This window comes from Stigmatopora argus, chromosome 3 (genome assembly GCF_051989625.1).
Source record: "Stigmatopora argus isolate UIUO_Sarg chromosome 3, RoL_Sarg_1.0, whole genome shotgun sequence".
Taxonomy (NCBI): domain Eukaryota; kingdom Metazoa; phylum Chordata; class Actinopteri; order Syngnathiformes; family Syngnathidae; genus Stigmatopora; species Stigmatopora argus.
The window spans coordinates 15763337-15776324 of NC_135389.1; the positions used below are offsets into that span (position 1 = coordinate 15763337).

Genomic DNA, 12988 nt, shown 5'->3' on the forward strand with positions numbered 1-12988 from the left:
AATTTGACAACTTTTTTTTCTCCGAGTAGGCATGGAGAAAAGCTGCCACTGTGTCTTTCAAAGCCGTACGTTCCCCTATAATCTCTCAGAAATTCATGGAGTGGATTATTTTGACTAGTGGCTCCTCATTTTACCTTTGTGACTGGATATTGGCGGGTGGACTACGACCATCACAGCACAATTACGTTTCCGTCCGCCTGACAGCGTTGAGCCTATATGGTATTTTAGCATCGTGTCCGCTGTATGGAGGCTTTAGGAGCGATGAGTGGCACCTCATTTCACACAGCCTAATGGCTTGACACCGAGAGCACGGCGAGTAGATTCCCTTCATTTTTGCGCTCTTAAGTTTTATGAGACACAAGGATTAGGGCTGGATTGAAAGTCACCGTGAGCTGCCACCTACCACAGCAGCGTTTTAAACTTCTCCTTGATGGCTTCATTTTATTAATGACACACAGACAGCAGTCAAATCAGGTCTACAAAGGTTTATGTGTTTTCTGATAGACCAGTCAAGTCAAACATGAAGTAGAATGGGAATAGACTGCTCGAAAAGGTTGCATTTAAGTGAAACGAATGACTAAATAAACACAATTACTTGAAAGATTGGATACTTCCAATAATATGATGCCAAAATGATGAACCAAAAATAGATATAATAAATATTAAAGTTTTTATTGGAAATGTAGCATGTTAGTTTCATTGTATTACAAATATTTTATTCTCTTTTATCTTTCGTAAAATATAGCGATAGATTATCAGACAGATTTTCTTACCTAGTTGTAGACACTAAAATAACCAATTTACCCCCTATCTCCTTATTGGTCAATTAAAATTCCAATGATTATAGAGGATAATAAAAATAAATAAATAATTTACACTAACTATTTAGGGAAAAATGACAAGATAAATAGCATCCATCTCTAATTATTTGTACCACAGTACATTCAAAGAATAATCACTCCAATGTAGTTTGTCTGATTTCAAAAATGAATTCACAAAGGAGAGTAAATGTAGCCCCTGCATGTGACTTACATGGTAGCCCCCCGGCTTAGTTGTCACCAAATCACCAACCAGTCACAGCTAGTCAGGTCGTTGCCGTGGCATAATTGTGTTGTGACACCTTGAACCCGCCACTGGTTGTGCAGCGCGCTAATTTTCTGATAGTGCGCCGCGTGGGCTGCTGGTATCACAGCTATGATGGCTATAATTTGTGAGGGAAAAAGGGAGGGGGCATCAACAGGATAAATACAAATTAAAATTGATGCGGGTCTTTGAGCAGTTTATGTTAGGGGGAGGCTGTGCGGAGAGTGCTTGCTATTTGGTCCCTCCATTACACGGCAGGGCCCTGGAGGCAAAGATGTGCTGCAGCATGTGATCACAGGCTTGCTAATAAAGCTTAGAAACACCTGCTTTCATGGGCGCCTCTTTGAAAATGCTGCATAGCGACATGTCAAGGCTGTTACCCCCCAGAATAAACAGAGGAACAACTGGAAAAAAAATCTGCGCTTTATCAAACATTGTCTGCGGACTATGAATGTGTGTGTGTGTTACCATCCCACAGTGCCAAAAAGGGCGTCCTGCTGAACTATCGTCTCACAGCGTCTCCGCCCGCCAGTTCAAGAGCTCTTCATTACCGACTGCCGGGCTTCTGAGGAGGGGAAAAGAAACAATGATGAGCACGGCGTGTGCACGTAACCTTTCCGAGGCTTCGGTCGACAATGACCAAGAGGGCTGCTAGATCAAAATGGCGCCAGATCAAACGCAAATGCAAAATGTGTTTCACGCAACAGGACACAGCATTTGGTACACCAACAATGATGCAAAAGAAGGGTATACAGAACAGCTATCTACTGAACAACCTGGACAACAGCCAAACACAAAAAAGGACAATAGACATTAGACAATAGCTCAGTCCTGACACTCACATTCTGACATCACATATAATAAAATAAGCTTATAGAGTAAAGCAGTCTACAAACAAACTAACAATGAGGCCAAACTTGATCATTTTGGCTTCTTTGCCATCAAAGATGGCAAAATATAGACTACCACACTCACTCCAATACTCGCACCATCTCTCTAACAGTTTGTTCCGTGGTTATCCTGTTTTTCCTCATGATCTACTCATGAACAGTGAGAACGACAATAGTACACTTTAAATCTGTTTTGTTGCCTTATACAGGTCCTTTTCAGCACTACAACATACACTACAAGAGTAGTTGTGACTTCTGCCCCTTTTGGTGTGTAGAGTTTTAATTTTTGGAAATCCGATACGATATTACGATTCTGTATGCGTGTGCAAATTCCTCAGCAGAAAATCGTACCTGCTACCTAAGATCACCCCCCCCCCCCCCCCCCCCCCCCTGAAAATGTTGTGTATATGAAATTATTGTAACATTTCACCAAATTTTAGCCTGGCGGGGATCTAGCGCCGTGAAGAATAGGGTCATGCCTTTTTTTTCTAGATTTTCCAAGCAGCTCCATGGGCGCGTAAATGTGTGCATGTTTGCACAGAGTCGAGGAATTGCGCTTGACAGGCTCATCAGTGACGTGTTTCTCGCAATCGACTGATATAATAATTATAACGTCCCCGTCTTTAGTGGAGGTTGATTGTTCTTGCTGTGAGCTAACACACTTAATTGTGCTATGCAAATGAGAGCAATTACAAAGCTTTTAGGTGAAGCGATGACAGCTGAGCTCGGTTTTCCACCGAGGCCTCGCCCTAAAACAGTTGTCATGGGAACACACCATAGAATAACACACACACTACACACGACTGTCTAATGGATATAATCTCATGATATGGCTGCAAATTGCCTCTTTTACAATTGCCGGGGTTGAAGCAGTCTTTGATTACTAAATAGATTCCCAAATTGCTTTTTTCTAAAAAGAATGGTTGGGTTTGTTTCTGAGCAACAACCACAGAAATGCATTTTTCAAATGGATTTAATGAGATTGTAAAATGTGATTTCAAACACAGCGAGAGACGTTGCTCTCAACAATTGGAAAAAATGTATCAAAATGGAATTTTAGATGATTTTTTTTTCCTCAACCCGGTCTGCACATATTTAAAAGTTTATAATTGCGAGTGTAATGTTGTGATCAAACTGGCCTCATTCTGCATGTGATATGCCCATGAAAGACAGCCACTGATAATATTTTTGATGCGTCGAAACACCCAAACTCACTGCTTGTCACACACAAATAATTAAACCGCGGGTGCTCATCTTTGTCTTCCTGGTAATTAAATTCAATGTTACCTGCATCATATTGTTTTGAAGGAATTCTTTGATGATGAAAATGCACTTTTAATCTTTGTTTTTGCATACTAAATTACAGGAAATAATAAGCAGCCTGTTTCAGTCATCTATATAACAATTAATCTCGCAGAGTCTGTCATGAATAAAATATGAATGAGGTGTTCTGGAGGTAAATGACAAGAGGCAGAGCGTAATTGAGGTGGCGGTAACGCGGCCTTGCTCGACTAATCTCTGACTGGGTCACGTGACTGGGGCGGCTCCCCCAATGGCGGACGTTCTTTTCGCTATAAAAGCCGGGGCATCTGGGAAAATTGATTTCCTCGTGCGAGGTGTATTTGATAGCTTTTGAAATCAAAAATTGAAATGAACCAACCTGCACTCTGTGTGCAAAAGAGCAAATTTAACAAGCTCAGGAGTGGCTGCTGTTTTTCTTCCCTCTCGCTCTTTGGAGCTATGCAGACTAATTCAAGGATGGTTTTCAGAACACCAGTATATTTGGCTTAATATCATACTTTTATTCATATTAGTGGTACATATGCAATGAAGCCATTTGTGTGTGGCAGTGGATATTTTTGGGGGGTAGTTCCATTGTTAAAATTAATATGTAATTTCTTATTCAAACTATTTTACTTATACTATAATGCTGTATATAATAACATACATATTTATGTACACTTAGTTTTCCACAATTTTCCACCCAATTCATTTCTAATATGAATTTAACAGAATTCTTGATGTATGTGACTGATATAATGATAGTATATGAAAATATATGTATATATTTTTAATGATTTGAACCAAGTATTTGAAAAAATGAAAAAGGAACAATGATTCACAGTCAATTCAATAACATTTGTTTTATGATGGATGTAGCATAACCTAGATCCAATTTTAAAACCTAATTTCAACCAAATATGTAAATTACCTGTCTAATTTCATAAACATGTAAAAAATAATTAATAACACATCTTTGCATTTTGATGTTTATTTTAAATGATTTCAACCAAATTAATTTTTGCATTAGTGACTATGATAAAACAACACATTGCTTATTAAAATGGTCATATATTATTCTGTCACAGAATTTTCAGCCCCAGAGAAATAAACACCCACTAAATTAACCCTCAACTATTTCCTTATGAATAAAAGTCAACTAGAAATAATATACAGTTTATTTTTTTTCACAGTACACCCACTCTGGAATGGTTGATTTCCTCTTCATTACGGGAACAATGTAAACAGTCGCGCGAACAGAGGCGCGTAGTCCTTTGCGAGAGGGAGTCAAAGTGGACTCACCAGCCGAGGCAAACGAGCGCTGACAAAAAGGACGATGCGGCCAAACAGATGTTGCTGCAGGTGGACGTAAAGATCAATAAGCGTCAGAGTTACCTGAGCCTCGACAACTCGTAGCAGATGTTAAACAGACTGATGCCCCCTGGAAGGCTGATCAATGGACAGGAGGCAGATGGAGGAGAATATGGAGGAGTGCTGCAAGGCACCACTAGTTAGAACTCACAGATGAAAAGAAAAGAAAGAAAGAAAGAAATAATGGCCACATTTGATATTCTCTTTTTTCTTTTTTTAATTATTTTTTTTAGGAGATAGATTGTTGCATCCCCCCAAACTCTGTCACATTCAATACTAGTCTTATTTACAGGTAGCTGGAGCGAAGCAATGACCAGGTGAATACGGTACTTGGCACTCCCTTCCAGGCTACAAACTTCAGCTCATAAGCAAGCAGCAAGAGGAGGTGTCACGCTATGCCAACCTTTACCGCCCATTAGTCAATTAAATACGCACACAAATGGGGGTGGCTCGTCCATTACCATGTAGAACAGTCTTCTACTATTCCATACATTATTCGGTATTAAATATCTATAGAGATTTTTTTTAAACACAAAACTACTTACTGTGCTTCATTTGACCGGAAAAACAGAACGACAAGTTTTATGATTGTGACATAGTCTTCCAATTGTATACCTTACATAGATTTTTTTTAAACCTAAAAAAAGCTCAAATCATTTTAACTTTTCCTGCAAAAATATACCTAATCCATTTTGAAAATGGTTTTTCTTCTTATTTTTGTCCACCAAAGTTTCTCCCGAGCTTGCATGATCTTCTGTGTAATAAACCACAAAAATAAATGAATATTTGCGAACATTGACTTGGTTATATTCTATTTGCATTGTGTTTTCAATTTATATATCCAGAAATAACCCAATTCGTGCTTTCCATTTAAGCAAGAGGAATGTTGGAATTTAAATACCTATAATATTACTTTTTTTATTGTAATACTTACAGAGTATCAATTGGCAAATCTACACGGTAGCTTCATGGGACATTAGAAATGTAGTAAAAAGATTTTAAAAATATGTATACACACCCACACAGATTATGAGGTGAGGAAAGTGTATATTTTACACCAATGCGATGTTTCTATGCCACTTTTTTATTTTGCCATGTAAAGTCCTAGTCAGCCATTTAATAAAAGTGATTAGGTTCTTTAGTGTTTGCACCTCTATAGCATGTCTCATCAAACCTCATCAGTGAATTAACCCCGTCTGACTTCCGGTAGGATGTGTTGCGCACATTAATAGCGACTCATACACACGACATACCTTTCAAACTGAAACCATTTCCCACGCACTGAAAATCAAGTATCCTGGCAAACAGCGCACATGCAAGGTTTGTCTGACAGGTTGCGTCCCCGTGGCCCAAGCTGTCCGAGAAGCAACTTGAACCGGGCGATAACCCGACAGACTTTATCTTGTATTCGGCGAAGCCTGAAGACGACACTTCAACCGCACGCGGCGACGTACACCCCCGAGAGCCCTAACCTTCCCCTCGTCCCCACCGTCGTCGCCTGAAAGCTGTCAGTGGCCTGTTGCTTATTGATGTTTCTGCATGTTTTATGTCTGGTGGAGATATGACGGCCGTGACACGGTGCTGATTTCAATCAGCCTCTGCCGAGTGACAGCTGGGGCAAGTGAGAAGAAGAAGAAGAAGAAGGAGGAGGAAACAAAAAAGGGTTGGGATGTCACTGGCTCAGATCAGATCTGGCCTCGTTCTCCTCCTCCCTTCTAATGAAAATGTTTCATTCACGTCTCATGGCTCTCTCCCCCGGCTGATGAATTCAAGGAGAGGAAATAAAAGGAGAAACGAATAGCGTAGGGGAAAGAAATTCGGCTTTTGTCCGATTGGGCCGGGGCGAGAAGAGAGGATGACCCCCGGAGCCAAAGGTTCTGACACCGCATCAATCCCTTTAGGGGGCGAAGCCTGCCGGACCAGCGCTGGCTGGAGATTACTTGGGCACATCTGAGGGATGGCTCGTTCTATCTATTTCACACATTCTATGCAGAGGAGAGTTGGCCTTGTATACTTTGGATCCTGAGCTGCCCGCTAAATTAGATCTGAGATCATTCCATGGAATGAAGGGGAGCGATCTAAAGGCAATTCAATCCCACAAGCATTGACAGAGAGCTTACTGAATCCCAAGAAAAAAGAAGGGGGACGCGCATATATTCCCTCTTTCTCTTTATGATAGGGGGAATGTACCCCGGGTAATCCCAATAAGGCTCTTAACTTGCAAATTCAAGTATACGTGCACATGTACAAGGAAGAAGCTCCCACGCTGCTTTCTCACAGATTGTTCACTAGCATCTGTGGTCACGATGGCCATGTTTTTCTTTTCATTTTTTTTATCCTTTAAATGACATATTTCAAACTCACCTGTTCATAAATGATCATATCAATCACAGTTAATTTATAACAGGTTTTATGTAAAAAATTAAAAAAAGAGGAAACAAAACACAATGAAACCCAAACCTAAACAATGTACCACATTTTTAGTTCTGTTTATTTTAATATAGATGGAACGAAGATTATTAGTGAGTCCATCCTAATCATAAATGAATACGCTGTTGCTCAAAATTAAGTCTTATTACCAAATATTTCATGTTGGATATTATCATCTTCATTAAACCTTCAAACAACACTCAGTGATTTTTTTCTTCTTTTATTAACTTGTGTCAGTCCATCTTATCAATTGTGTTTCCTCTGTCATCTCTCTCATACTTTTCTACTCAAACTATCGGAAAGTTTATGTTTTCTCCGATCAGATGAAACTATTTATCCACAGCACTGCCACATCAATAACACGAGTAGCTGCTTTGCCTTGAGTGCAGTCATATTTCTCTTTCATTGTCGCTTCTCCCCCCGTAGAAACACAATTACTCTACGGGGTGGTCGGTAATGAAATTCAAAACAAAGACCAAATTAGCTGTCATTAAATTATTTCAAATTCCTTTTCACGCTAATAGAGGATTGTGACAGGTGTCATAGTTAGCGTAACGTTGGCCCGGTAACATGCTAGAATGGATAATTGATCCATCAAAAAACATCAAGGCCAGGCAATAACTGGCACCCAGACATAACGCGCGGAATCAGGCGTGGAAAATCGAATTTTAACCCAAGCATTGACGGCTCTACGACGGCCTCACTCCATCAATCAACCCCCGATCACAAAGTTAAATAATCTGAACAAGCGATCCCCAATCACCCACACTAAAATCCTGCAGTTAAATAAAACAGCAGCAGTTCTACTTAGGAATTTTCCACTAGGGGCGATTCTCTCACAAACACATGAAGCTCAATTTGCGTAATGTTTATTTTAAATTGCCCTGCCCACACTACTTAAATGTAGTGAATAGGATCATTTCTTAATCAGAATCATCTTTATTTGCCAAGTATGTTCGAAACATTTTCAAAATCTTATATTTGTTAAACACAAGTTTCGGGAACTGCAGAGGGTATAAACTTGGACAGAGGGAACACACTGTGGGTGTCGTGGTCTCGTGTAACCCCAAACAGGAGCGGGTGGTTCTTTAGATAAACCCCATAAAACACAGCCAATCACCTCTCTCTCTGCAATAATTCATCATTGATTCACAATTGGGAAAAACTTTATATCAGAAGGCAGGACGGGCGATGTTATCTGTGCATTGGTGCATTTCTACCCACAAAATCTCAAAAGACAACATGTGATTGTAAATTAGTTTATGAAACGGGTCCCATAATAATAACGCAAGAGAGCTGTGCATCATTCCTATGAATAAACATGACATCTTGCCTTCAATATTTTCTTGAGATATAACCTTTTTAATATTGAAATTCATAATATGGCTGATTTTCTTATTCCGTATTTCAAAATGTGTTTACGTTTACTTGCATGGTGGGGTTTCAAAATGTTGAAAAATGCAAGAAAGGTTAGGAACTGCTGATCTTAAGTGGGGGACATGACAGTGAAAAGTAGTCTCCGAGGAACTGTCACACGCAAAGCAAGATGCCACGGGAGGGGAGGTGGGCGGCTGTTCAAGGAATGCCTTCAGTGGCTCAGCTTTTCACATTTTAATTTGGGGTCTGCGGCGGTACAGCCTGAGCGAGCGGGTCCTGGGAGTCGGGCCTGGTGCTCTGACCTCTGAACATAGACTGTCAGCCCAGCCCGGCGGAGGATCACCAGGGGCCGACGGGCCAGGCGCTTTGAAAGCCTCCGCCAATTCAGCGCTGAGATGCTGCTGAATGGCCGCCGCCACTGCAGACGCCGCCACCAGTGAAAAAACAGGTTGCGCTAGGAAGAGAATTTGCTTTCAAAATGTGTTTGTCCTCTGACCTCGCATCCAACCTTGTGGCCCCGCCGCCTTTGAAGCCCAGAGTATGTTTTTTTTTCTTAGGGGGGATGCTGAAAGGAGGGCCCCTGTCAGTACAAATATATTAATAATCTGACAGCTTCATCTGCTTTTGAGGGCCCGTCTTGACAGGCTCACAAAAGGCCGGGCGCTGTCTACACGTCCCTGTCTTCCTGTCTGAACAACACCCACAGTGTGCAAGTTTATTAAGACATCACACTCCTGCCAGCCATTGATTTTTACAGCCGTCTCTGTCACTTACTGTAGGAGGGCCCCTGTGGCGGTAGCCCCCAAATCGACCGCGACAGCTTTGTGGATGATGCAGAAAATGTTGGAGAGGAATGCTCAATTCAAGCAAATGGGCTTTTTTATTTTGCCTTGCGTCTTTAATCTGATCTCTGCTACTCCAGTTGTGGGATCAAATATTGATACAAAACAGAAATTGATTCCTAAGGATTTTTTTGGGGGGGGTGGGGGGTGGCTAAAATACAAAGAATGGCTGCATTTTTTCAAACATACGAGAATTAAGCAAAAAATACAAAATTTGAGCATATTAGCTCTTTTTGATGAAAGTTATCCAACAGTCAAATGGATCAAAGATTTCTACAGATTCACGCTGGCGATAAGTTTTAGAATTAACATTACCCGCCCCTTCCAACTGTTTATGAGAAGTGAGATACAAAGTAGTAATCACGGTAAATGTGAGCTATCTAATTTTTTTTTTTATCAAGCACAAAGGCTAAATTGTTAGCCATCTCCTAAATATTATCCTGAGAAATTATTTTGTATTATGGGGTGCGTTGGGGGGATTCTCCCTCTTGATTTTTGTTGACAAACAGGTGGTACCGACAATTGTAAACATAAGGCTAGTAGACCCATATTTACATGTGAGCATGATTCCCTCCCTTCTGGTCAAAGATGGCAAAAGGCCAAGATATCAGATGTCGCGCTAACTATTATCCAGAGTAATTATCCTGCGGTGTGCAATGTACTATAATGTATCCGTTTGTAAAACAATTGCTCATGTGAAGAGATGCCAGTGTACATATTTAAATTCAATATTCACAATCCTAAATCCTTACGACGGCTGTCAAAATGGAGTTTGGCCAAACCATAATTCCTGATTGTATGTACTTTTGAACAAAGGCAGACAGGGTGGATGTGTGTATGCGCCTGTGGAAAAGAGCCCCGCCTCTCAAACAGTGTGGAGAGACAGAGGGAGAGCAGGGGTCAGAAAAAGCCCAGGTAATTGAGGTGTCCCCGCCCCTTCCTTCTACTCTCCCCCTTTTTTTGCAGGGGCTTCTCACCCCATCCTTTCACCCCGCCACCCTCTATCGGCACAGCGGGCACAATTACGCTTCCCATCACCCCACCAGCTGGCCCCCGTGATCTTGCACTTCTTACTAAACGCGACTCCATTGGCCCCTTTCCCTCTTAACCTCTCAGCAGCCGTTCTGGGGGGAAATAGGCAAAGCTACACTGCCAAACAGCAGGAAAAAAAGAACTCATGGACACTTTGCTACCTTTATTTTGGGGAAAAAGGGTCAAATGCAGTTTGTGGGTTGAAAATGAAGAGTGCAGTCATGACTTCACGTGTTATAGAACCAAAGTACAGGCATCAATTCTCCACATATTATTAAATTAACAGTGAGCCAAAACTTTTACGGACTCTGCTGAATTATGTTATGCAATCTCTTTTGTTGACAGTGTGTAAAGCTTCAAACAATCTAAAACTATCCAACCCATCTCAGCCCATGACAGTCAATAACTAAAATACACATTTCTGCAGGCTAGGTCGCATTTGGACACTTTATAATTAAATTTAATTAAAATTGTTTAATAAAAAAAAAGACAAGGCATAAAAAATGAAATAATTCTTTCTTTTGGTTGAAATTAAATAAAATGGGGAATGATGAGAGATGAAAGTGACAATCAGCAAGTAGTGCTTGTCCTGGCTGTGACGCTAACAAGTTGAATCAAGCTGAAGCGTCTTTCGACATGTATGTTAATTGTGCATCTATTTCAAGACGCAAACACCTGCGCGTCAGCCTGATCCGATTCCTCCAACACGCTCTGGGTGTCTACTGATAGACAGCATTTTTATTCCGCTTACATTAATGAGCAGCCAGGCACTCCCGCAACATTATTACCTGAAATAATACCATATGCTAAAATGTAAACAGCATCTGCATATTCATGTCACAACTTCATCTGTTTAATTAGTTCCAGCAAAGCAGTTTAGCCTCTGAGCTTTGCCACCCTCCTCGCAACCCCTTTCTACCTACCTCCGTTCTCTGTTAAAGCCATGTCCTGCTGTCGCTGCTGACAGTCATCTTATTGTTTACGTGATACTATCTTTCACAGAAGCTTTTGACGCCAGAAGCGTCTTTCCAGGCCACAGATCAGGTAGTTAGGGAGGTTTCATAAAGCTGTCTTGTCACTGTTTATTAAGCAAACCCACCACTTAATTGACGATCATTGCTTAAGACGATTCTCAACCTGAGGTTCGCGAGCCATAAAAGATTTGGAATCCATCCTGGAATTCCTCTTCCACGCGAAAAAAATATTGGACACACATTTGACATCGCTGCAAAATGTTTCTCTTGCGTTCTCTCATTCAAATCAGACTTTGGAAAAACATTCCAAAAAGAGCTTCAATGTGTTCCCACTCCAGAAGGTTGTCTGATTCCATGCAGACGTAATAGAAAAGAAAAAAAATCTGAACCATACAAATTACGATAAAATCAGCAGCACTGCAGCCCTTTGAGTTTAAAAGTCAAATTTCACTTGACTGATGCTTGAAAAACCAAAATGTGTATAAAAGCGGCCTGTATTTCTGTTAGGACCGCACAAAAGTTATTCACCATCTGAGGTTATCACAAGCAGAGATCAACACAAACAAGTAACATGTTCCGTGACTCATCTGAAAGAAAACCCAAGTTCATGGTCATGAAAGAAACAACATGGATGGTTGTCTGTGACAACAGTTTTTGAAACCTGACATCATGCAGAAGACGACAAAAGCACAATAAAGGCTGGAGCGAAACTGTCATATGCCCGATTACATTATAATGCCTATACTTTGTATTTGAAATGACCTGGTTGTATCAGGATTCAGTGTAAAAACTGCCAAACAAATCAAGCGAGCGACTTACAGCACTCCGGGCAGAGAAAAAGCTCTAAGTCACTTCTATTCAATTTAACATGTGACACATAGAAGGATGGAACACATGATATGAACTGTCTGAGAAAATTACACGTAAATAACCCCTAAAATGTCAACATCGGCTTTCCTTTGGGGTGTACCTGAACGAATTACCTGGTAAGACATCATAAAGGTAGGAACCCTAGGAGCCATTCAAAATGAGTGTTTCCAAAATAAATGGGCATTTTTAGCCCATCAGTCCTTATGTATGACAAACATGTCCATTGATATTATTTTTCCAATTTACAAATTCGGTCTGAACTGAAAAATGTGTCTGCATTGCCACTTCACAAGTGATGCCATTCATTAGAAATATTGTAGTTGAAGTAGAAAGTAAGGGACCTCAATTATTTTTTTCCAAAATATATGCATTAAAAACAAAACAAAATTCCTGCTCTAATCTAGGTATTGCTTTTTGATACATTTGATTGCTTAATTTCAATTGGAAAATCGTTATACAAGTCTGTAGTTAGTTTATCCCAGGAGAGTACTTCTGGAGCAGTTGGAGCATCAGAGGGGCTTTACATTGTTTTAAATCATGCCGATGCATACGAAACAGTGTTTTCTTTTGTGAAAAGAAAAGAAATAACATGACGATGTGGTATGGGAAGCTCAAGTGGGCATTCTCTAATTAAATCCCCCTTCATCAGATGCTCATTTGTGCACAGGCATTAATACTTTTGACCCTTGTATAGCCTGTACGCTAACATGCCTGTGGAGAAAGGGAGGCGAAAAGAGGATAGAAATGAAAGGGGGAAAAACATAAAGGAATATCTTATTAAAGGGAGTCAGGCGTGTTTTATCCCCGCTCTCTTGATGGCTGGCTCTCGGTGTCGCGA

At 40.6% G+C, this 12988-nt stretch overlaps 1 long non-coding RNA gene across 7 annotated transcripts in view; it reads right to left on the reverse strand.

The window, feature by feature from the left end:
• LOC144071475 (uncharacterized) overlaps positions 1-12988 on the reverse strand; it is a 106193-nt gene that overhangs the window by 23373 nt on the left and 69832 nt on the right. For 4 of the 7 annotated variants that reach the window (XR_013299646.1, XR_013299640.1, XR_013299642.1 and 1 more), the window contains one exon: positions 1033-1648. This is a non-coding gene — a long non-coding RNA (uncharacterized LOC144071475). Of the gene's footprint in view, positions 1-1032; positions 1777-12988 lie in introns of those variants that run through there. The other 3 variants (XR_013299643.1, XR_013299645.1, XR_013299644.1) reach the window with 3 other exon arrangements.